This window comes from Notamacropus eugenii, chromosome 1 (assembly GCF_028372415.1).
Source record: "Notamacropus eugenii isolate mMacEug1 chromosome 1, mMacEug1.pri_v2, whole genome shotgun sequence".
Lineage (NCBI taxonomy): Eukaryota > Metazoa > Chordata > Mammalia > Diprotodontia > Macropodidae > Notamacropus > Notamacropus eugenii.
The window spans coordinates 296,755,192-296,781,787 of NC_092872.1; the positions used below are offsets into that span (position 1 = coordinate 296,755,192).

General features: G+C 39.7%; 1 protein-coding gene and 1 pseudogene across 4 annotated transcripts in view; both read left to right on the forward strand.

Moving 5' to 3' along the window:
- SMOC1 (SPARC related modular calcium binding 1) overlaps positions 1-26,596 on the forward strand; it is a 224,677-nt gene that overhangs the window by 55,893 nt on the left and 142,188 nt on the right. The gene's annotated exons all lie outside the window — the stretch shown is intronic.
- LOC140517745 (non-selective voltage-gated ion channel VDAC2 pseudogene) lies at positions 3,717-5,076 on the forward strand (annotated as a pseudogene).

The window sequence follows — 26,596 nt, forward strand, 5'->3', positions numbered from 1 at the left end:
TTAGTATAATACCTATTTTTCCACATCCCTTCCAGCATCTGTCATTTTCCTTTTCTATCATATTAGCCATTCTGAAAGGCGGGAGGTGATATCTCAGAGTTGTTTTAATTTGCCTTCCTCTAATCAACAGTGACTTAGAGCATGTTTTCATGTGACTGTAGATAGCTTTTGTTTCTTCTTCTGAACAGTACCCATTCATGTTTTGACCATTCATTCACTGGAAATGGCTTTTATTTTTATAAATTTGGGATCAGCTTCCTGTATATTTGAGACATGAGACCTTTATCAGAGAATCTTGCCATAATTTCCCCACCACCACCACCACCAATTTCCTGATTTCTTTCTAATTTTGGCTGCATTAGTTTGTTTGTGCAAAAGCTTTTAATTTCATATAATCAAAATGATCAATTTTACTTCCTGTAATCCTTTCTTTCTCTTGTTTAGTCATAAACTCTTCACTTATCTGTAGATCTAACAAGTACATTTTTTCATCCTCCTCTACTTTTCTTATGAGATCACTCTTTATGTTTAAATCATGTACCCATTTTGACCTTCTCTTGGTGTGAGATATTGGTCGATGCCTAGTTTCTACCAAATCGCTTTCCATCTTTCCCTGCAATTTTTGTCAAATGGTGAGTTCTCACACCAAAAGTTTGAGTCTTTGGGTTTATTAAGCACTAGACTACAGCACTGTGTTTATTTGCTACTGTGTATTGTATACCTGAGAGGCATCTAGATGGCTCAATGAATAGAGCACTGGGTCAGGAGTCAGGAAGACCTGAGTTCAAATCTACCCTTAGACACTAATTGTGTGACCTTGGGTCACACAAACCTCTGTTTGCCTTAGTCCACTTGAGAAAGAAATGGTAAACCACTCCAGTATCTTTACCAAGAAAACTCCACGGCAAGTATTGGTGTGCTATGGTCCATGGTGTTACAAAGAGTCAGACACAACAGCAACAGCTTTGTATGCCTGATCTATTCTACTGATATACTACTTTGTTTCTTAGCCAGTACAAGATTGTTTTGAGGCTTGCCATTTTGTAATTTAGTTTGAAATCTGGAACTCTGTTAGGTCACCTTCCTTAACAATCACTCTCTTTTTAAAGGCCTACTGAGTCAACACTTCTTCCTGTTAAATGGCCAATAAGGAAATGGTTGTGTCATCCCCAAAGCACTCTTCAGCATGAATTTACTGGAAGCAGCCAGAGGCTTTGTTGTCCACAAAGCCACTCAAGGACTGAGCTAGCAAACATGGTCAGCCAGAATCAGAAAGGGTCACTCTGTACTTTTCTTTGTTGAACCAAGCCTTGGCTACAAAGTCAGAAAGAGAAATGAGGATTTGTCCTCCAAAAAACAATTTGTGGAAACTCTGCTTAACCCAGAATGACCTACCCACACAAGTTAATGTTCACAACTGAGTATAGATACCAATTTGAATGGCCTCTGTAAACAGTGCATACAAATCACTGATCATATGGCAAGATCTGTATTTTATTTAAATTTTTCCCTGGATTACAAATTCAATGGGGAGAGGTGATGTATCTTACCCATACTACTTTCCACTTATTCTAGTGTACAGAGCTATGTACCCTGTGCCTGTAGTTCCGAAACCTGGAGAGTAGCAAGTGATCTTACCTGAGAAAGTCTCTTCATTCAGGATGAATGAATGGGAACAGGTACTTATTTTAACTTTAGATGCTCTGTGGAATTTGTAGTACATTCTTCTGTTATGTTTTAGAGGCAGTGAGGCTGTGCAGTGGATAGAGCACTGAGCCTGGAGTCAGGAAAACCTAGGTTCAAATTCAATCTCAGACACTTTATAGCTATATGACTCTGGGCAAGTCATTTAACTTCTGTCTGCCTCAGTCTCCTCTACTGTAAAATGGGAATGATAATAATAGCACTACTTCCCAAGGTTATTGTGAGGATCAAATGAGATAATATTTGTGAAGTGCTTAGCATGATGCCTAGCACACAATAAGTGCTTAACAAATGTTTATTTTCTTCCTTCCATCTAGTAGCTTCTAGCTGTCACTTAGTGCTATTTAGAGGGCTTTCCAAGGAGTACAGCACTTAGCTTCATTTGGTCACCTAGGATCACAGTGAGCAAAAAGGAGTTACTCATTACCCACCATTCACAAGGTGTAGGAAGAGGAAGAAACCAGCTAATGCAATTTGATGATAGGTCCCCTCTGTTCCCCAAGTGTGGAACAGTATTGTATCCCTAGAAAGGATACTATGTAGGGTACGTGGGTGGTGGTAAATAATTCAATACAGCAACCACTGATTACAGCTGAGAATCATGGTCACAAAAGTCTGTGGGGAGAGAAGCCACCTCCAGGGGAAAAAATGTTAGTAAGTAAATAACATGCTATTCCAAATTAAATGCAGGCAGATTCTCTTTATTGCTAGCAACTGGGTCTTTGACAAATTGTTAGCTGAATGAACTACAGCTCATGGAGAGGACAGGGAAAAATGAAGCAAAAGGGGAGCTTGGATCCTGCAATACATCTGGGGGAAGGTGGGGATATGGAAAACTTAAGATTTACTTGTCAGGGCTGCTAGGTGGGATGGAAGATAGAGTGCTGGTCCTGAAGACTCATCTTCTTGAGTTGGAAAATGACTTCATGGGGCGGAGCCAAGATGGCAAAGTAGAAGCATGGACCTGCTACAGCTCTCCCCCCAAACCCCTTAAAAATATGTACAAAATGACTCTAAATAAATTCTAGAGTAGCAGAAGCCACAAAAAGACAAACTGAAGCAAATTTCCAGCTCAAGACAATCTGGAAGGTTGATAAGAAGGGTTTATTGCACCAGGCTGGGAGCAGAGTGGGCACTCCTATGAGGACTGAGCCAAGGTAGGCCTTAGGCTACTGAATTGCTGGTGGCTGCTATGGATTCTAGACTTCTCAACCCACAAACACTAAAGACAGTGGGAAGATCAGTGGGAAGGGTCTCTTACCTGGCTGAGAAGGGAACATGGTTGGGACCCAGACCCAGTTCCAGCTCCAGGGCAGCTGTAGCCACTGCTGCAGGAGAGGCTGCTTCTGGAGCCCTTCACTTAACAAAGCTCAAAATTCAAGTAATTGACTGGGAAAATGAGCAAACAGGGGAAAAAGAGACAGACTATAGAATCCTACTTTCTCAGTGAAGAGGTATTTTCTTATGTCATTGATGATAAGAAAGATAAAAACATACAGGCAGAGGAAGACAACAAAGCCAAAGTTCCTGCATCCAAAGGCTTTAAGAAAAATATGAATTGGTCTTAGGTCATGGAAGAGCTCAAAAAGGATTTTGAAAATCAAGTAAGAGAACTAGAGGAAAAATTGGGAAGAGAAATGAAAGTGATGCAAGATAATCATGAAAAATGAATCAACAGTTTGCTAAAGGAAACTCCCCCAAAATGCTGAAGAAAATAACACCTTTAAAATTAGACTAACCCAAATGGCAAAAGAGTACAAAAAGCCAATGGGAATAAGAATGACTTAAAAGCAGAATGAGTCAAAAGGAAAAAGAGATCCAAAAACTCACTGAAGAAAATAATTCTTTCAAAATTATAATGGAGCAAATGGAAGCTAATAACTTTGTGAAAAATCAAGAAATTATAAAACAAAACCAAAATAATGAAAAAACAGAAGACAATATGAAATATCTCGTTGGAAAAACAACTGACCTGGAAAATGCATCCAGGAGAGAGAATTTAAAAATTATTGAACTACTTGAAAGCCATGATCAAAAAAAGCCTAGACAACATCTTTCAAGAAATTATCAAGGAGCCCCGCCCCGAGCTGCCTCCCGGCCTGCTCCGACGCCGCTTCTCTCGTCCTTCCCCGCAGGTCAATCCTCCGCTCGGCATCGCCATGTCGTCGTACCTGCAGGATTGTGAGCGTCCGTCAATGTGTATTCCTCCTTCATATGCTGACCTTGGCAAAGCTGCAAGAGATATTTTCAACAAAGGATTTGGTTTTGGGTTGGTGAAACTGGATGTGAAAACAAAATCCTGCAGTGGAGTGGAATTCTCATCATCGGGTTCATCTAATACAGACACTGGTAAAGTTTCTGGGACTTTGGAGACCAAATATAAATGGTGTGAGTATGGTCTGACTTTCACAGAAAAATGGAACACTGATAACACTCTGGGAACCGAAATCGCAATTGAAGATCAGATTTGCCAGGGTTTGAAGCTGACATTTGACACTACCTTCTCACCAAACACAGGAAAGAAAAGTGGTAAAATAAAGTCTGCTTATAAACGGGAATGTATAAACCTTGGCTGTGACATTGACTTTGATTTTGCTGGACCTGCAATTCATGGGTCAGCCGTTTTTGGTTATGAAGGCTGGCTTGCTGGCTACCAGATGACCTTCGATAGTGCCAAGTCAAAGTTAACAAGGAATAACTTTGCAGTGGGCTACAGGACTGGAGATTTCCAACTGCACACTAACGTCAATGATGGAACAGAATTTGGAGGTTCAATTTATCAGAAAGTGTGTGAAGATCTTGATACTTCCGTAAACCTAGCTTGGACATCAGGCACCAACTGCACTCGTTTCGGCATTGCAGCCAAATATCAGTCGGACTCCACTGCTTCTATTTCTGCCAAAGTCAACAATTCTAGTTTAATTGGTGTGGGTTATACTCAGACCCTGAGGCCTGGTGTGAAGCTGACGCTGTCTGCCCTGGTGGATGGGAAGAGCATCAATGCTGGAGGTCACAAACTTGGGCTTGCCTTGGAGTTGGAGGCTTAGTGCAATTAAAGAAACCTGTGGGAAAGGGATAGCTAGCAGAAGATTTGGCCTTAAAATATATTTCCAATGTGACCAGCAGGCTTTTTTTTCTAAGAGGGATGATCTAAACAAGGGATGATCCAAACAAGAGCTGTATTTTAAATATTTAGACAGTTACTTGTTGGTTTCTAGTTAAATTGGTTATCTATCTAGTTACCAATGCTGCAGTAGTGCAGTCACCTATACATTATTTAAATGTATTTAACTGTTAAATGGCGCTACCCACCAATAATGAAATAGACCTTTATGAAAACTGTAAAAAAAAAAAAAAAAAAAAAAAAAGAAATTATCAAGGAAAACTGTCCTGATATTCTAGAACCAGAAAGTAAAATAGAAATGGAAAGAATCCACTGATCACCTCTTGAGAGAGATCCCAAAAGGAAAACTCCTAGGAATATTGTAGCCAAATTCCAGAATTTCCAGGTCAAGGAGAAAATATTGCAAGCAGTCAAAAGAAACAATTCGAGTATTGTGGAACCACAATCAGGATAACACAGTATTTAGCAGCTCCTACGCTAAGGGATTGGAGGGCTTGGAATATGATATTCCAGAGGTAAAAGGAGATAGGATTAAAACCAAGAATCACCTACCCAGCAAAACTGAGTATAATACTTCAGGGGAAAAAAATGTAACTTCAATGAAATAGAGGACTTTCAAACATTTTTTTGAAAAGGCCAGAGCTGAACAGAAAATTTGACAAGAATCAACAGAATCATGAAAAGATAAACAGGAAAGAAAAACCATAAGGGACTTTTTAAAGTTGAACTGTTTACATTCCTACATGGAAAGAGGATATTTATAACCTTTCTCCATATTAGATAGGTGAAGGGAATGTATGTATATATATATATATATATATATATATATGTGTGTGTGTGTGTGTGTGTGTGTGTGTGTGTGTGTGTGTGTATTTGGAGAGAGAGAGAGAGGCCACAGACTGAGCTGAATATGAAGGGATGATATCTAAAAAGAAAATTAAGGGTTAAGGGGAATATACTAGAAGAAAGAGAAAGGAAGAGGTAGACTGTAGTAAATCATCTCACCTAAAAGAGGCAAGGAAAAGCTTTTACAATGGAGAGGAAGAAGGGGAAGGTGAGGGGGAATAAGTGAGCCTGCCATTTGGATTTGGCTTCAGGAGGGAATAACATACACACTCAAGTGGGTATGAAAGTTCATCTTACCCTACAGGAAAGCAGGGGGGAAGGGGATAAGAGAGGGGGGATAATAGAAGAGATGGCAGATTGGGAAAGGAGTAATCAGAAGCAAACACTTTGGCAGAGGGATAGATCAAAGGAGAGAAATGAATAAATGGAGGGTGGGACAGGATAGAGGGAAATATAGTTAGTCTTTTACAGCATCACTGTAAGGGAGGTGTTTTGCATGACTACACATGATAATCTTTATCAAATTGATTGTCTTCTCAATGAGGGTAGATGGTAAGGATGGAAGGGAAAGAAGGTGGAACTCAAAGCTTGAAAAATGAATGTTAGAGGTTGTTTTTATATGCAAATAGGAAATAAGATATATACGCAATGGGGTATAGAAATCTATCTTACCCTACAAGAAAATAGAAGGGAAGGGCATAAGTAGGGGGGAGGTGTGATAGAAGGGAGGGCAGACTGGAGGATAGGGCAATCAGGATATATGCTATCCTGGGGTGGGGGTAGGGGAGAGATAGGGGAAAAAATTACTTTCTACACTTACTAGCTGTGTGACCCTGGGTAAGTTACTTAATCCTATGTGCCTCAATTTCCTTCTCTGTAAAATGAACTGGAGAAGAAAATAGCAAACCACTCCAGTATCTTTGACAAGAAAACCCCAAATCAGATTACAAAAAGTTGGACATGACTGAAAATGACTGAACAGCAACCAATCTACTCTTAGTGTTTGATGTACAGAGTAACTTTTCTGGATTCTAGAATGGAGGCCACACATTGCACCTCAATGAGAATTTGGAAGAAGCACTCTATTCCTAATGTTGCCATTTGCTGATCGGGTATCAGGGTGACTGTCTGAGGAGGGGCTGAAGATGGTGGGAAAGCAACAAATGCTTTAGCAAGCACCCCTCGTCGTTGCCTTTCTAACACAGTTGGAGCTAGACAACTTAAATACTTTGTTGCCACATTTTCATACTTTGTAGTGGTCTATAGACTCTATTTTACTGGGTTACAAACTCCCTTTTTCTTCTGTTAATGCCAGTTCCTTTAATTTCCTTTAAAAAGAGTTTTCTTGTATATTATTCATTTAATTAATTAATCAATTAATTAATTGTTTTTCATGCTACCACAGTTACCCCAATTTAGGTGTTCAATAATCCTGGCTAAAGGGCAAGAAGATAGTGGTAACATAACACCCCATGAGCTTTCTTGGAACAAAGCAAAAATAAGCATAACTTATCAGCCTAGTGATAGCATATGCAAACTTCTATATCCATAGTCCCCTACTTCTTTACCATCATCTGTTCTTTGGGATCAAGATTGGTCATTGCAACTAATTTGATCTCGATTGTTTTTTAGTATTATTTAAATTTTTATCATCTTAGTTATTGTGTAATAGTCATTCTCCTGTCTTCATTCTACTTCAGTTTCTACAAAGCATCTCAGGTTGCTCTGAGTTATATACATATATATGTATATATAATTTTTTATGGTAACATAATATTCCATTATATCCATAAACCACAACATGTTCAGCTATTTCCCAATTAGTAAGGATCCACTTTGATTGTAGTGTTTTCTGCTATTGTAAAAAATCCTGCTATGAATATTTTCTTACCTGTAGGACCTTTTTTTTTTGTCTTTGCCTTCCTTGGGTTATAGGCTGAGGAGTAGATTGGAGAGTAGTCACGGTTTAGTGACTTTAATCACATAATTCTAGATTGTTTTGCACTTCATAGCTCTGTTAACAATGTATCAGCATGTCTGTCTTCCCAACACAATATTCTATCTTTCTCTCAACTATCATTTGTAATACGATAAGCCCATGACCATCTAGGCTATCATTGGCTTCTACCATCTTTATAGCCAGGTTTCCTATACATCTGGAATTTCAAACTCCAGAACAGGTGAACTTCCATCCTAGGCAGAAATGTGGGGTACTTATCTTGAATGGAAGGGTACTAGCCTCACTCCTGTGGAAGCTTGAATTTTTCTAAAGTGATTAATAACCCTTGGATGGGGGGATGGGAGTGGGAATGAGTGGCAGAAAAGGTCTTATCCCTTTTGGAGATTGATGAAGCATGTGTACATGCATACTATTCTAGTTTCCTTTTAACACAAACTAATTACTTTCAACCACTTGTCTTCAGCGAATTGACTATAATCTTATTTCTTGGGGTGAATTTATAAACAACTTCTAGGACCCTTATGGAAAGACCAAGTTGGTAACTGTGAACATGTGTCTTATTCAACCTCTGCCTTAGTGAGGACCTGGAACAAGTAGCAGTCAGTGTGTCAGTATGTTGAGGTTTAGGAGTGCTCAGGACCCCAAAATACTGACACACCAGGTCCTGCCCAAATGAATTCAATTCAAACCTTCTTTCAGTCAAAGAAAAACAAAGTTTATTAAAGCTCCACCATATTGGGTAGATTCTTAAGGAATCTGAGCCTTTGTGATGCTTGTAATGACAAGCGGGCCAGATAGAATCTGAGCTAGATTGAATTTGAGCATTTCCATGGAGGAAAGATAGATCTTATATACAGGAAGATTGTGGGAGGGATCTAGGGTTGGCCAAGTAGTCTGGGGCAACTAGAGGGGTAGGGGTTTAGGCAAGGTTGGAGTGGCCAGTAGTTGAAGTAACTAGAAAACAGACTCCAGGAACCAAGAGAATGGGATTAAGGATGGGAAGTAGCTGAAGGGTAACTGGAGATAGCAGACCATGGAGGGGTAGGCTAAGTTAAGGATAACAAAGATTCTGGCATATAGATAATGGAAGGTTTATGGTCTCAGGCGAACCCCAGATCAAGTGGGAAGATCCAAAGGGGCTTCCGGAACCTGTACCTCATTATTTTGTAAATATGTATATGGAGTATTCAAAAAGTCTAGTATCTCTAGTTTGAATTGGAGCCCTTCTCACAGCTGCTTATTCACCGTTAGTGTCCATCTGGCACTCAACTGTCACCTGAGACAGGATTTGAACTCAAATCTTCCTGACTCCAGGCTCAGTGTGCTATCTGCTGTATCACCTAACTGCTCCTACCTGGGACATAGTAGACACTTAAAAGTGTTTGAATAAATACTGACCCAATAGAAATAGATTTAAACACTCCAGTTTTCCTATTTCTGGTGTTTCCAAATGAAGGAGAATACTCTTCACTCCTTCTCCTTCCTAGATTAATAGTCCATACCAGTTGAACCAAGAAAAGCAATGCTAGCCTTAGTTTCAACACTATTTGTTAAAGCAAGGGCACTCTCTCCTTTCTCTTATATGAACCAAAGCCAGTAGGTAGAGAAAAAAGGAGCAGGGCAAGTAAGACAAGAAACAAAGAGGACTATATAGGGATATGAAGAAAAGGAGGGATGGAAGTGAAAGACCTTTGGCAAAGACCTTTGGGGTGCCAATTTGAGTTTCAGATGCAGCATTGTTAATCCAGGTGCAATCCTTTCATCCTGACTTTCAATGGGCAGATTAGTGTCATTCAGTCTTTATTCCAGCCTCACCAGGCAGCATTTCTGCACTATTCATTAGTTAGCTGCCTTGTAGAACTTGGGACCTCTCCTTGTGCTTGGAGGCATTTCTCCCCCACCCCACTTCTGGGCATAAGATGCTGACTTTATGGATGTGGGCACCTTGTGGGCCTTAGGAAAAGATGGCATTCACTCTACTGGCTCTCATGGGAGTCATAGTAGCTGCAGAAAGATCCCTAGACAGCAGGGATCTTTGAAAGATGGTAGTGACTAAACTCTTCATTCCCTCAAAAGGGAGTTCTAACTTGGTTTGAGCTATAGAACTAGAGAAGTAGGAATATTCCTAACCTTTTGAAATCATAGAATCTTTAGATGTTAAAAATTGTAGATCCTTGATAAAAAAAAAATCATAGATTTAAGGTACAACCCTAGCCCATTAGATAGTGAATTCATAGGCCCCACATTCTATGATAATTTAGCTAGAAGGCAGATCTGGATTCTGTTAGGGGCTGGAATACCCGAGTGACAGATGTATCTAATCACTCACTTTGTCCTGGTGCTCTCGCCTGACTTTCTCATTTCTTCCTATGTTAGTAATAAAACATTCTCAATTATAGTTATATTGGTTCCATTTAGTAGTGTCTTTCCCTGACTTGTAGGGACAGAGGCAGGTCAGCTCAGCTCAGTTCAATTCAGCTACTTCAAACAAGCATAGAACCAACCAGGTGATCAGACCAATATGAACTCAGAATGCTCTACCACAGGTTGGGCACAAATAGTCTGTGCGAACATTTGGGGTAGATTCTCCAAATTTGTTCATCCTGCATTTCCTTTGAGCTTTTTCAATTCTGCTCTGCTCACAGAGCACAGCACTTTCTCTGATGTGGGCATACCATGTGAGGGGTCCTGTGCCAGTGTGTCTTATATCACACAATCAATTCCAAAGTTCTTAGGAGAGACCTTGAGAGTGTCCTTCTATTGTTTCTTCTAACCACCATGTGAATGCTTTCCCTGTGTGAGTTCTCCATAAATTAGTCTTTTTGGCAAGCATACATTTTGTATTCAAACAACATGGCCAGTCCATCAAAGTTGCACCCTCCGAAGCAGAGTTTGAATGGTTGGCAGTTTAGGTTGAGTAAGGACCTCAGTGTCTGGTACCTTATCCTGCCAGGTGATCTTCAGAATCTTCCTAAGATAATTTAAATGGAAGTGATTCAGTTTCCTGGCATAGCACAGATGTACTGTCCAGGTTTCACAGTCATAAAACAACAAGGTCAGTCTGGTAATCTGTCTAATGCCTCCTCTCCCATACTTTTCTTTGGAGTCTCCCAAATAATAAAATTTGAGGTGAAACAACTCTGAACATTACATTCTACCTAAATCACAAGCACACATAAGTTGTCTTAACTCTTTTTCCTTCATATAATCTTTGGTTCTGAAAAGCAAGTCATTGCTGTTGTAGCCCTCTTCCCCAAAGGAAAGGCTTTGCTGCTTCACCATACTCTATTGTAGTGGTTACATGGTATTGAGTCAAATAGATGTGTTTGTTCCCTGAGAGCTTATGTTCTAAAATGCACAGTATTCATGTAGGTCCACATCTAGTAAGTACTTAAAGTCATTTTTGTTGCTGCTGTTTTAATGTGGGACTATGGAACTTAAATCTTTAACCTTTCCTCCTGAGGAACTTTATTATAAACAGTACAAGGGTGTGGTCTGCTCAAAATAAGGAATTTCAAGATTTCCCATTTGTATTGTTTGACCTAGAGGGAAAAGATTCTAACATTGGCACCATTTGCTGGAATGCTTGATCCATACATCCTATGCCTCCTCAGATGTTTAATACTTTGAGCCCAAACCAGAAAGGAATGGGTAGCCTTCAAGCTATCATCATGCCCAAGGACTCTGGAGAGACTAAGGGAAAGGTTTTAGAGATGGTCTGGGGAGTTTGGGTCATCCCAGGATGATCTCCTGGGTTCCAAACTGAACTAGTTCTCTGGATCTACCTTTAGTAGTAATCCTGGATTAACTCAGGGACTAAATTTTGGTTTTATATAAATTAGAATGCATTAGCCCATCCATTTCCACCAACCCCCACCCTCAATACTTCTAATGCCTTCCCTCTGAAATTGCAATCTTCCATCTACCCTCTATATATCTTGTATATACATAGTGATTTGGCTGTTGTCTCCCCCACTAGAAAATGTGTCCCTTGAGGGCAGGGATCTTGTTTGTGCCTTTCTCCGTATCCCCAAAACTTCATACAATTCCTGGTACATAGTAAACACTTAATAAATGCTTGTTGACTGACTGATTATAGTAATCCTAATTCACTACCTGTACAATTTAAAGAACTGGGTATTGTCTATGAGCTATAATCAAAACTATTCTCTAAACTCAATTGGCACTTAATGAGCGTTGTTAACTGACTTGTTGAGGGAGGCAAGTGGTAGAGGCCAGAAGTGTTGTAGTGAATGAGAGCCTTCGAGCTTTGAGTCAGGATGGCTGGAGTTCAAATCCTGTCTCAGACACTTACTGTTTGACTCCGGCCAAATGACTTGACTTCTCTCTACCTCAGTTCTCTTCTCTGTAAAATGAGGTAGTTGAACTCAATGGCCTCTAAGTCTATGATATCATGAACTGGTTGCTAAAGTCTGGATAGGGCTTATGCAAATGTTAATTCTAAGACATTTTTCAGGAGCAAAGATATCTTTAGCAAACCATATTGTAGACTCTCCTATTTTCTTTGCACCCCTCAGATTGGGTCTGCCCTTTTCCTTCTTTTTGCTTTTATTTTCATTCTATGTTTCTAGTTCATTTTTTCCCCACCTTCCCTCTTAGTATCTTACTTGCTATCCATTATCTTGAAATCTGGAATGTTACACCTAAGTGTTTCTAATATTCCTCATCTAGATACTGTATTTGACAAGGAAGGTTATATTTTGCTGTGACTTAGTGAAAACAAGAATTTCTTCAGTCTAAAGGAGCTAGAATTGTGTAGACTGGCTGCCTAAATTGCAGAACATGGAAGGACAAGCAATGGTGATGATGCCTGATGATTTGTTATTCAAGGGATGACTGCAGCCTGCTGGAGAGCTGTCAGCTTTCTTATTTTAATATAGCAGAAGCTACATGACAATCAGATTGGTATATTTCCAGACTGACTCTTTAGTGTGGTCAAATGTTATCTTTTCCTATGGGGCAGATAGATCGATGAGCACAAGCAAAGGACAGAGTGTGACTTGTCAGAGCTCTTGAAGAAGAAAAAGGAAGCAGTCTTAGGAAAGGTTTCTGCTTTGTGTTCATACCTGACCTATTCCCTATGTTGAATGACCCTGCACTATACCAGTAGTATAGTAAGGAATTGCTTGAGGTAACATGAAAAATTTACTGACAAGATATAGGTCACTGTTTTGCTTTAGAAAGAGGATTCTTAAAATCTGATAAAGTCAATGGATTCCTTTCGGTGTTTTTAAATAATTGAGAGAAATGCTAAATTTCCATTAAGGATTAGTGAAAATAAAGGGGTATTTTTTTCCATTCAAGATTATAGATTCCTGTGAAATTCATCTTTATAGCTTCCTGGACTCCAAACTGAGAACTCCTGGTTTAGAGGCAAGATCTAGCCTTTTAGTTCAAATCTTTGTTAAAATAGTAACCTTTCTCCCATTCTCCCACCTCTTAGACAACTTAGACAAATATCCTCAAAAACTTGTCTGGTCTAGCTGAAATAATATAGATTTGTTTTGGAGGACCTTGCTATCTGTTCTGCCTTGGGATGGACTTCTATTACGCCTAGAAAAGTAATATCTAACCCAAATACATTAAAAGGGTCCATTGGTAGGAACTTGTATGATTTTGGTTTTTCCTTGTGGATGTGGGCACATGGTTCTTTTGTGGAAATTTTCTCATCTGTAAAATCCCAGGATGAGGTTAGACTAAATAGTTGCTAAGACACTTCAAATGTTAGCATTCTCTAAAAGCTAGTTTACCCTGAATCATGTCTGTTTTTTGTATTCTCTGTGTCTTGGTGCTCAGCATTAGAGGCCTTGCCTGGCACCTGAACAAAAAATGCTTATAGAAAGGGAAAGCTGATGGGACTGCCCAGGTACCAGGTCCCCCTTTTTTTTTTGGAAACTTTCCTGATGATTCCTCCTTCTCTGTCTGTGGCAATATAGTATTACTGTTATTGTGCATTTGTAGCTGTTTATCGTTTGTTCTAGACATTATGCGATAATGACCTGTTCATGAATTGAGTTTAAGTGAGGTAGAGCTGCACAAAGTCATCAGCCTCACTCTCTTCTCTAGTCATGTAAGTCCAATGACAAGATAAAAGTTAAGAACAATTGTCGATGGCCCAGGATGTAGGGAGTGACCTTGGTCTTTCTAAATTACAATCTGCCAGGTCTCAGTTGGTTTGAGGAAATGTTGGTTCAATGTCTAAGGGCTAAGTGATAATTGAGACAAAAGATGCCCTAATTTACCGTCAAAAAAAATATCAATCTGAGAGGGGAAGACCCTCAAAGTTTCTGGCCAGAACAGAAAACAATTGGTATCTACACTCATTCTAAGCCGTTAAAATCTAAACAAAGAGCCACAGAGGCTTGGGCTGGGTGCCATTATTGGCCATTCCATGAAAGCCAGAGTGATTTGGGTTTAAAGGAATAGTTAAATAGCTCCATTTGAAACACAATGGACTTTTAAAAAGCCTGTTGGGGTTTTTTTCAGAGCTGTATTTCAAGAAATCATAAATGAAAATTTCACAGGACAAAAAGTAAATTGTGCATTTAGCATTTTAGGAACCCAACACAGTATATCTTTTCAGGACATTGCTCTTCTCTCTGTGTATTTTTGGTGTTCTCTTTAGCTTTCAAGAATTCAAGCATCATCTCTATACCGATGTCTTCAAAATCTATTTATCCAGGCCTCATTTCTCTCCCGAACCCCAGTCCTTCTTCACCAGGTGCCTGCTAGACATCTGCACCTAGATGTCCCAAACTGAACTTATAAAAACTGTCAACATATTTTTAAAAACCTCTCATTCTCTCTCCCAACATGTGCAAAATCACCCCTTTTTCTAACTTCCATATTTGAGTAATGGTCATCACTGACCTTCCAGTAGCCCAGGTTTGCATCCTCAGAGTCTTCCTTCACTCTCCCTCACCTCTCTCCCCCATATCCCATCAGTCACCAAGTTTTGTTGTTTAGCCTATACATCTTTCATACCTGCCCTTTTTTTCTCTACAAACATGGTCACTATCCTAGTTCATATTCTAATTACCTCTTGTCAGTTATCCTACTGCAATTTCACCCTCTGCCCTCTCCAGTCTATCCCCCACATCGCTGCCAATTGGCATTCTTAAAGTGTAGGACTGACAATGTCCCTCTCCTACCTGATGACTTCAGTGGCTTCCTATGGCTTCTGGGAGGGATATATGGGGTGTTCAGTGTGGACTGGTGCCTTTGATGTGAAGACTTGCCGAGCTTTTTCAGGGCTGCTCACCCACCTTTGGTGTCCACTTTATTCATCCAGCTCTCACCTGTGGCTCCAAGAAGCTATGGTTAAACTGTCTTAACAGATGGGCTAAATTACATTGAGGGCTAAAACGGTTGGTGATTTAGGGGAATGTCTACCCCTGGATTTGTGAAGTCTTCCCTGGCTGGATGGGTGGATGAGAACAATTTGTTCCAAAGATCATGAAGACAGCTAAAAAAAACAGGTACTGTGGAGTGTTTAGAACTTGGTTGGACATTGAAGACTCCAAAGTCATCCATCGAATCCCAGATCTCCAGTCATCTTTGCTTTTATCTTGCCACTGGACTTTGATGACTCTGGAAGAGAACGTGAGGCTGAAGACTTTGTGCAATTCTGCCTCACTTAAATCCAATTGATGCACAAGTCAAGACATCACACCGTGATGTCATTGGTCCTCTTTGAAACAAAGGACAAACAACATGGCTTCTAGAAACAAAACAATCTCCCCTTTAGCATTTAAAGCCACTCACAGTATAGCTCTGATCTATCTTTGTAGACTTATTTCACATTTTTTTTCTATGTACTTCCATGTCCTGTCAACATATAAACATTTATATAAGTATGTGTTCTGTGCCAGGAATGGTGATAAGTGTCAGGGATACAAAGACACCTTAAACAATCCCTGCCCTCCAAAATTTTATATTCTATTAAAGGGAAGCAATATATATACATAGAAGTAAATATGAAATGTAGCAAAGTGAATATAAGGTGATTTGGGAGGTGGAGAAAGAGGAAAGCCTAGTAGGTGTGGGAAATAAAAAAAGGACTCATGAAAGAAATGGTGCTTGACCTGGGCTTGTAAGATAAGGACTCTAAGGAAGCTAATGGTTTGAAGAGGCAAAGATGAGCAGGGAGCGCATTCTAATCATGAGTAAAGACACAGAGACAGGTGTGTCCTGAGGAATGGACAGCAGTGATGTCTGTTTTGCTGTACTTAAGAGTTTGTCAAGAGGAGAAACACATAATAAATCTGAAAGGACAAGCTAAAGCAGATTGTGAAGGGCTTCCAGTGCCAAGTGGTTAATACTCTCTCCACCTTCAAATTTACTGTGGGTATATTTTGTATTGGTTTATGTGTGTATATGTTGAATATAGAATATAAGCTCCTTGAGAGAGAGACTATTTCATTTTTGGCACATTATAGGACCCCGAGAAATGCTTGTTGAATGGAATGTGTGTATTCTGTCTACCCCATTAGATTCCATTTGGCAAATATTTGATTGCCATGTATACCTCTGGGGAAGATGGCCAAGCCATCCATATCTACATTCATATCCACATACATACATACATACATACATACGCATACATATATAGATTATATATACATAGATAGATACACACATACGCATATAGATATGGTTATACATACATATATACTATTTTGTACATCTTTTTGCTCAGCATTATTTTATGTTCAAAGTCTAAATATAATGAGTATTTGTTTTTGATAGTGTGCTGGAGCAGAGTTTCTCTGCATCAGGGATATCCTTGATTGTAAACATCCTTGATTAGGGCCTTGGCAGGAGTATGACCATGACTGACTTGAGGGCTTAGGAATTACAAGTATAGACAAGGCTGAATTCATGAGCCCTTAACTGGTGATCATTTAACAGTACCCTATTCTACAGGAATTTTGGGTCAAGATGCCAAAGCGCTTGAGAGTCAATGATGGTATCTTGTCTAGGTTTAGGGGCTTAAGGGCCAGTGTGTGGCCTATAGAGAGATAGTTTTAAAGTAATTATAATAAAAGTAATAATAGCTGACAGTTATATTATGCTTTAAGGTTTATGAAGTGGTTTATACTCTTTATCTTATAGGCTCCTTACAACTTTGCAAGCAGGCACTGTTCTTTTCCACCATTTTGCAGATAAGGTACCCAGTCTAGGGGATAACATAGGTGTCTGAATTTAATCTCTTGTGATCTGTACTTGATGAAGGCCCATGTGCTTCAGCAAAGCCGCTCAGGGAGTACTGGGCCACTATGACCCACTGGACACATCTGGTACCTGGGCAAATGCACAAAGCAAACAAAGCGTGGCTGGTTCAACCAGAACAAGTCATGAGTCAACTATGTTGAGGATTAATTCAGAGCGAAATGAGTTTTTTTTTTTACTTTAAGCAGGACTATTTTTTTTTCCTGAAATAAACTGTAATCTTGGCTATCCCATAGCTTTTGGGGAAAGTGGCCAGGAGATATTTCTTCCTCGGGGTAGCTGTATTATTGCTCAGGATTCTATAAATGTTTCTCTACTGCCTTAGCAGACCTAGAAGTCTACTACCATATTATAGCATCTTGAAAATAGGCTGCTTCCCCTGGGGTACTTCTGGCTGAAGGTCAGGAAGCTTTGGCTTCTATTCCTGGCTCTGCTGCTTGGACTTCAGGGCAAATCATTGTGCTTCTTGTATACCTTTTTATCCTTTCTCCTGCTTCCCCTCCCCCTACCTTCTATCTCCCATGCCAAAGCCAGAATATTTAACTGTTTTCAAGTTAGTTTACAAGGATCTGATGAATAGCTTATGACTTTCCAATCATTTTCCTTTTTCTCAAGTCCTATAGACTGAAGATTGCTGTAAATCTTACACAATAAAATGTGAAGTAGAGTTTTACTGATTCAGACCAACTGGAAATAAGGAAAGCTTGTCTGAGTTACAAAATACATCTTTAAAGGAGATAGTTTTATTACTTTTTTTAAAAACTCATATACTAAATAGAGGAATGTTTTTACCTTTAATGAATAGTGTGAACTCACAGGACCAATTGGATTTAGAATCAATGAGACTCCCAGAGAGCATAGCCTGATCCCCTCATTTTGCTGAAGAGAAAACTGAAGCTTAGAAATAGTGACTTGCCCAAGCTTATGTAGATTACAAATAGTACAGTCAAATTAAAATCTAAGTTCTTCCATTCCAAATTGTTGGGTATTTTTGTTCTTACTCCACACTAACCCCCCCTTTTATAATTAATATAATATAAAACTAATGTTTAATATGTACATAATGCTTTTCACTTTTCTGTGCACTTTCACAGCCACGATCTCCTTTTATAAATTTCAAAGTCTTTAATAAGTTGATTTTCTTTGGTAGGTTAAACGCACCGTTTGTAAACTTTGATCGGACCCTTTGCTTAGTATAACCTGTTCAGGGAAAATTTTAACCTAAGCTTGGCTGGGTTTGAATTATTACAGATTTCTGCGTGGAGTCTGAAATAACAAGAGTTCTGGCATAGGTATCATTATATTATAGGTATATTATTATTATTCCTGAGGTAAAACAACAATGTTTGAGTCAAGCAGAGATCTGCTGCTTACTGTCTGACCTTGAACAGATCACTTTACCTTTATTGGCCCAGTCCAATTCTCCGTAAAATAAAGGGATTGGATCAAATGATTTAGATGATGTCTAAGGTCCTTTCTGCCTCTGTAATCTAGGGGTATAAGAGGGAAGAATCCTACTTTCTCTCTCAAAAGTGAGTTAGGTTTGCCTTGGCTTCCTACATTGTACCTGTAGAATTTGCCATGGTTTTATTTACCTTTCCTTGAGCCAGTAGGAAGTCAGCAGGATTTTTCTCCTCTGCTTTAAACAGCCTCACATTTGTGGGTAATATCCAATGAACCAGGGGCCTCAGAGAGCAGCAATCTCTCCTTCTCTAGGAGACATAACAGGATTTTGAGTAGGAGACAAATCAGGTTCTGCTTGGTTCTAGATACTACACTGAGTCCACATGAAATAAAATGTAGGCTTCTTTTGTTTGAGTGCAACTTTAAAGGAGTGTATGTGTGTGTGTGTGTGTGTGTGTGTGTGTGTGTGTGTGTGTGTGTGTGTGTCTGGGATCAGATCGCAGTATGACCAGATTTCAGGAAGACAGAGGCTCACAGAATACATGATAAAGAAATACCCAGTACAAATACATATATTATCAGCACAGCATGAAGATTGTACAACAATTCTGTGGAATTTCTTTTTCTGTTTTCTTTCCTCTTCATTTGATCAAATTTCATTCTTGTAGTTTAGGGGAGGGAAGAGATTTCCAGAAGTATTCAGATTCCCTGGTTTTTAAAATTCTGCCCAGTTATCTCCATCCTCACTAGAAATTACTGTAGGATGAATGTTGGATAACAGTGGGCTGCATTTAAACTATAGGAATAAGCATGTGACAGGCACTGGACCTGTGATTTCAGTTTCACAGGTATGGGAACGTATCAGGTAAGGAAACTTGCTCTATCCATATAGCACTTTTGCAACTTGATCTTAGAGTGTTGCTTAAATCAGTGGTATCAAACCCAAAGGAAAATGGGAAGTTAGGGCACCTCAGTGGTGCAGTGGATAGAGCACTGGGCCTAGAGTCATCTTCCTGAGTTCAAACCTGCCCTCAGATACTTCCTAGCTGTGTGACCCTGGGCAAGTCATTTAACCCTGTTTGTCTTGGTTTCTTCATCTGTAAAATGAACTGGAGAAGGAAATGGCAAAACACTCCAGTATCTCTGACAAGAAAAACCCAAATGGAGTCATGAAGAGTTAGACATGACTAAAATGGCTGAACAATAACAAAAAGGGTATATAATGAGCCCTGCAGGCTGCAATTTGTTGTTGTTCAGCCATTTCAGTCATGTCTAACTCTTCACGACTCCATTTGGGGTTTTCTTGGCAGAGATACTGAAATGATTTGCCATTTCCCTCCAACTCATTTTACAAATGAAGTAACTAAAAATAAACAGGGTTAAGTGACTTACCCAGGGTCTCATAGCTAGTAAGTGTCTGAGATCATATTTGAATTCAGGTCTTCCTGACTCCAGATCTGGTGCTCTATGCATCACACCACATAATTGCCCCATATTTTGACTTAGAAAATCGCATATTAACATATTATGTTTTATCCTATTCTTATTTATTTTGTTATATATTTTCCAGTTACTTTTTTAATCTTATTCAGGCTACTCTCAGTGTTTTGGGCTGCATATTTGACCCCTTTGACCTAGAACACCAGGAGATTAAGTGATTTGCCCAATAGCAGTCTCATAAACAGTCATATGTCAAAAGCACAATTGAAGCCCAGCTCTGCCTGGTTTGTGGGCAGCTTTGCTGCTTCTCACACGTATTCCATATCTTACCCAAATAACATTTTTACAGATTTGAACATTTTCATGCATTGCAATATTAAGCAATTGTACGATGGTGCTCATAGTAAAAAAATCATGGTGAATCAATGTAAAATGTCCCTCTCAGGTTATTATTGATAATCTAGTCCAACTCTTTCATTTTACTGGTGAAGGGACTAAGACTGAGAGGAGTGACTTAATTAAACAAGGTTTTACACCAACGTCTTGGGGCAGTTAAGTTTTCTTTTTAAACGGATCTGCAACATGTCCAGAATAAGAATCTGTCTCCTGTGGCCACCACAGCTACAGAAAGGGTTGAGTGGGTTTAGGTAGAGAACGTTAACCAGAAATCATCACTAAGACAATTAACTTTCTTCCTCCCATTATCCCTATTTCTGGTAGTTGAAAGGAATATGGCAGTGATAGCCTTGTGAGGGAGCCTGATAAGGGGGGCACTTTGGAGTTGAGACAGTGTTACATAGTGGTAAGAACACTAGATTTGGAGACACAAATCATTTGTTTAGTCCCAGCTCTGATCCTTACTAAATGAATAACCTTCAGTAAGTCGCTTAACCACTTTCAGGCTCAATTTCTCAAATTTCTGCAATTATAAAATGGAAACACTTGTGAAGGAAACATTTTAAAGTTTTGGTTCAGTCATGTCCAACTCTCTGCGACCCCACTTGGAATTTCTTGGCAAAGATACTGGAATGGTTTGCCATTTCCTTCTCCAGTTCATTTTACAAGTGAGGAACTGAGGCAAACAGGGTTAAGTGACTTGCCCAGGGTCACACAGTTAATAAGTGTCTGAGGCTGTATTTGAACTCAGGAAGACTCATCTTTCTGATTCCAAGCCCTGTGGTCTGGTCTATACATTGTGCCACCTACCTGCCCATTTTAAGGTTTACAGAGTGCTATATAAGTGTGTGGTGTTGTCCTGTTAGTAATTAAATAGGAATAGATGTTTAAGATTTACCTGGTGTGGAGGATTTGTTAGAGTTAATTATAACTCTTCAATTCCTCCAACATTTGACCAAAATTCCTCCCTCAGAAGTCACCAATAAACTTCTACTCATCAAATCCCAATGGGTTTTTCTTCAAGCCTTCTCTTCCTTGACCTCTATCATCATTTGACTGTAATCATACTCTCCCTTGCCTTCAGACATATTTTCTTACCTCTGTAACTATTCCATCTCTATTTCCTTCAATGATTCCATGTCCTTTTCTTAACCTGTCTTTCTTTTTTATTACTCGTACCCCATTGTTTAGCACAATGCCTGGCACATAGTAGGCACTTAATAAATTATTGAATTGTATTATCCCCTTTCTCCCTCCCAGGTGTCCTCAAAAGATCATTCTTGGTCTTCTTCTCTCTCTGTGCTCTTTCTTGGTAATCTCATTTGCTACAGCAGGTTCACTACCATCTATAGTTATAGTCTATCAAAGCTGAAAGGGATGACAGAGTTTCCTTCAGTATAACCCCTTCATTTTACAGATGCAGATCTATATCTTCAGATCTAATATCTGTTTTTTGAGCTCCAGGTTCCATCCTCAACTGCCTGCAGGGCACCATCACCTATGTATTCCCCTAGCTTTCTCAACTTGATATGTCCCAAACTGAACTCATTTTCCCTCTAAGTTTATTGAATGAATGAATGAATGAATGAATGAATGAGTGAGTGAGAATAAATGAAAAAGTCTTTATTAAGCACTTACTAAGTTCAAAGCACTGAAATAATATCTGGGGATACTGATGGAGAAAGAAGAGTCCCTGTTCTTGAGGAGTTTGCATGCTACTTGGGAAAGGTGACACATAGAGGAGAGTACAGTTTCAGAGCATATGAAAAAGTCCAGTAATTGGTTAGGGTGCAATGGAATGGACCACCACCTTTGGATGAGGTAGAGTGGGTCTTATAGGGGTGGAAATAAAGAAGTTTTTCTAGCCAAATTGAAACCCTGATAGGGTTGGGGAGAACATTGTCCAGCCAAGATGGAGAGAGGAGAAAGAGGACTTAAGAAGTAGGTTATGATTGGGTTCTGGGACAGAGAAAGAATGGTCCCAGTTGGTGCCAACTCTGGAGCTTGATGTCAAACAAAACCCATCTTTTCTCTACCTTAGGCCACCTCAAATCCCATGTGGGGACACTTGGAGGATCCCAGTGATAGGTTGTGCCAACCGGGACCACCTTCTGTTCTTTTTTTCTGACTTTATTATATGTCTGCTATCTTTTGATACTGCCATGCTATCTTTTAACTTCTGCTTTAAATTTTGGTGTTATTTGACTATCTTACTTCTCATATTCAATCAGTTATCAAATTCTGTTGGTTTTGATTTCTGTGATCCTATTCTGTTCTGACTACATGTTTCTAGGATGGTCACACAATTATAGATTTAGGCCTGGAAAAAGTCTTAGAGCTCATTTAGGTTCCAACATCCTCATTTTCAGATGAAAAAACTATGGTCCAAATTGGTTAAGTAACTTGCTCAAGGTCATACAGGTCATACAGGCGGTAAGTGGTAAAACTGAGATTCAATCCCAGGTCCTCTGAATCCATGTGTAATGATGCTTCTACAATTATCACCTTATTTCCTGCTAACCCATGTAGACTATTTCAACAGCCTCCTTATAGAATTACCTGCCTCTACTCTTTGGCCCTTCTGGCACAGCAGTAGTATTAAGGCTGGGTCAGTTATATTTAGGCTTAAATAAATTGGTTATGTCACCCATTTGGTCATTTTTGGAAGTCTAAACATTCTGCTGTATGGGGAGGTGCCACTTCTTTAACCCTACTTCACTAAACCATACTTTAAAAAACCAAACAATATTATACTCATCTCAATATTACACTCATACTCAAAACCTGAGGCAAAGTTGTCCTCAGTGTTGCTCATTGATGATGGTGGGGTTGGGTACTCCACCCCTAGACCTTCTCAAAAATTGGATTTGGAAGACTCCCATGAACCATGGAAACCTATTGGTTCTGGAGTTTATAATGATGTATTCCTTCAACAATGTTAGAACATTCCATTACCTCTGCCCATTTGCCATCTCAAATTAGATATCTGGTAGACATCTCAAACTCAACATTTCTAAAACTGAACACGTTCATCAGCCTCACCCCATACCTCAAATCTTTCCTTTTCTTCATAACTTCCCTCTTCTAGGTGAGTTGTACCACAATCCTCCCAATTATTCAGGCTTGCAACTAGATGTCATCCTTAGCAACTCTAACCTCCTTCCTCCCCCCATACATACTATAACCAATCAGGAGCCAAGTCTTATTGATTCTGCCTTTGTAATATCTTTTCTAGAGGCCCCATTTTCTCTCCTGACACTGTCACTGCCCTGGTGCAGGCAGTCTAGACTACTGCAATAGCCGAATGATTGGTCTCCATATTTCTAGTCTCTCATTCCTCCAGTTCATCCTCCACCCAGCCATCAAACTGATCTTCTAAAGCACAAATCTGATCATTTCACCTCCTTTCCCTTTCATTCAACTCCAGTGGTTCCCGCTTACCAACTCCTCTCTATGACTTTAAAGTTCTCTCTATAACTTGTCCCTTTCCTACCTTTCCAGGCTTCTTACACCCTACTCCCTCCTCAAGGTACTGAGGTGACATTGGCCTCTTTGCTGTTCTCCAAAGATGCGGCCTCATTCTGTTGTTGATAAACTTCATTTGAGACATCTCATACTTCTTCTATTTTCTTGTACTTGGCACTCCCCAAGACATCTTTGGCTTCTCCGATTCTGTGTATACCTTCTCTTACGTCCCTCTGACATGTTGGGTGAGGAAGAAGCATACTCCTTGCTTTCAATTGTCACTTCCAGACAAAACCTCACTTTGCTGTCATCCCTCAAGCATGACCTCCCTTTGAGATTCACTAACTACACCTAAATATATCATCCTATCTAGATTTTCACTGAAGTTTTATCTTGGCTCCCAGGTCAGCCTCCTTCTTTTCTCAAGGAGTTTAGTATGTGATTCCATCTTATTCACTATCTCAATCACTCAGGGATTGAAATGTACATGTTTATGTCCTCTCAAACAACATGACCTCCCAGTTTATCAATTTTCCTCAACTTTCTGCATCTTTGCTTCACCTTAGCCATATTCAAAAATCGTGCCCTTGATTTTACCATCACCTATAAATGTTCAACCTCTATGATCCAGAATGCTAAGGCTCCTTTAGGTGGTGGTCACTTTCTGTTATTTTCTCTGTCTCTGTCTCTCTCCCTTTCTTCCCTTTCTCCTTCTTCCTTCCCCTCCCCTTCCCTCTCTCTCTCTCTCTCTCTCTCTCTCTCTCTCTCTCTCTCTCTCTCTCTCTCTCTCTCTCTCTCTCTCTCTCTCCCCCTTTCTCCCTTTCACTAATCCTATTCTTTGCCCTTCAGCCATCCCACATCTTGCCCTTTGTCTAGCACTTCTACTTTGGTCCCAGTTTCCTCCCTTCTCAATCTTTACTACGCTTGAATCTTTTGCTCCTCATTTTATCCTTGCTAATTCTTGTGAGACCAAACCATCTACCTTCTCTGTTCTTTCTCCTGTGCTGCTGGAGGAAGCCATTCATCCATGCTGACTAGGTCTGCTGCAAATTTGTGTTATCTGATTTTTAATGCCAGAAGCACCATAGTGTAGGGGATAGAAAACTGACTTTGAAGTCAAAAAGTTCTATCCTGTGCCACATATTGACTGTATTACCTAAGTAAGTCATTTAACCTCTCATTGCCCCAGGAAACTCTGAAAGATTTAAACTTAAACTCTTAAAGTTCCATAGAAAATCAAGTCAACAAGAATTTATTTAGTGCTGACTGTATGCCAGGCATTGTGCTAAGCAGCAGGGATACAAAGAAAGGCAAAAACCATCCCTGTAGGTGCCAATCTGCATTAGTAGGGGTTCCTCCCTGAAAGTCTCTCAAGTGGATGAAATCACATTGTTTTCCCAATCTCTACTGCTCCTCCCACAGAGGCTATTACAAACCTTTTCTTTTCTCTGTAAGTACTGTTCCCTTTGTTAAAGTTCATCCACTAAGGCTGTTAAGGTTGCTCCTCTCCTCTTTCTCCCTAATGTAATTAATCCATAGCTACATAGTACAGTGGATAGATTCATATAACTAGATGCAAGAAGATCAAAGTTCAAATCTAACCTCAGACTCTTCCTAGCTATATGAGCTGGGGCAAGTCCCTTAACCTTGAATCTCCCTTGGTTTCCTCAACCATAAGCTGGGGGTAATAATAGCCTCAGTCTCACAGGGTTGTTGTGAGAATCGGATGAGGTAATATTTGTAAAGGGCTTAATATGTGGTCCTTAGAATATTGTGCTTGTTAATTTTTTTTCAGTCTTGTCTGACTCTTTGGGACCCACTTTTGGGGTTTTCTTGGCAGAGATACTGGAGTGGTTTGTCATTTCCTTGTCCAGCTCATTTTACAGATGAGCCAAACAGGGTTAAGTGACTTGTCTAGGGTCACACAGCTAATAAGTACCTTCAGCCAGATTTGAATTCAGGTCTTCCTGACTCCAGGTCGAGTGCTTAATTCTCTATACCACCTAGTTGCCCCTATCTAGCATATAGTAGGTACTTAATAAATGCTCATTCCCTTCCCCCACCAATTCCTTGACATCATTTTCTCCTTATTGGCTCCATTCTCTGATAAATAGGTGACCCTTTTCCTTTGCAAAACCCATTTCTGCATTTCTGCCCTCATTTGGGGGTTTTCTTGGCAAAGATACTGAAGTGGTTTGCCATTTCCTTCTCCAACTCATTTTGCAGATGAGGAAACTGAGGCAAACAGGGTTAAGAGACTTGCCCAGGGTCACATAGCTAGTAAATGTCTGAGGTTGATTTTGAACTCAAGTCTTCCTGACTCCAAGCCTGATACTCTAGCCACTTTGCCACCTTGTTGCTCATAATCTAAATATTTAGGCTTAATCTCTCTCCTGAGTTCCAATATGACATCACCAACCACCTGCTAGCCCTACAGCATCACCAATGCCTGAATGTCTTGCCAGAAGCTCAGATTCAACATATCCACAAAATCAACTCATCGTCTTTGCTTTTAAATCTACCTCTCCTTCAAACTTTGTTATTTCTGTTGAGGGGCACTCCTATCCTTCCCTCCCAGATTAAGAACCATGTAGTCATCTTTATCTCTTCTTTCTACCTCCCCACTCCTCCCCATCCCTAACCCACATCAATTCAGTTGATTTTACCTATGTAATATCTTTTATATCTATCCCTGTTCTCTACTTATACTACTACCAACTTAGATGACAATAATTTAGTATTTAGTATTTAGATAGTGCCCATGGGCTAGTCACTGTGTTAAGTGCTTTATAAATATTGTCTCATTAACCTTCACACCAGCCCTAGGAGGCAGATGCTATTATATCACCTTTTTATAGGTGAGGAAACCGAGGCAAACAGAAGTTAAGGGACTTGCCTAAGGTCACACACCTGGTAAGTGCCTGAGATGATACTTGAACTTAGATCTTCCTGATTCTAGGTCCAGCATTTCATCTCAACACATCACCTAGCTGTTCTAGTTAAAG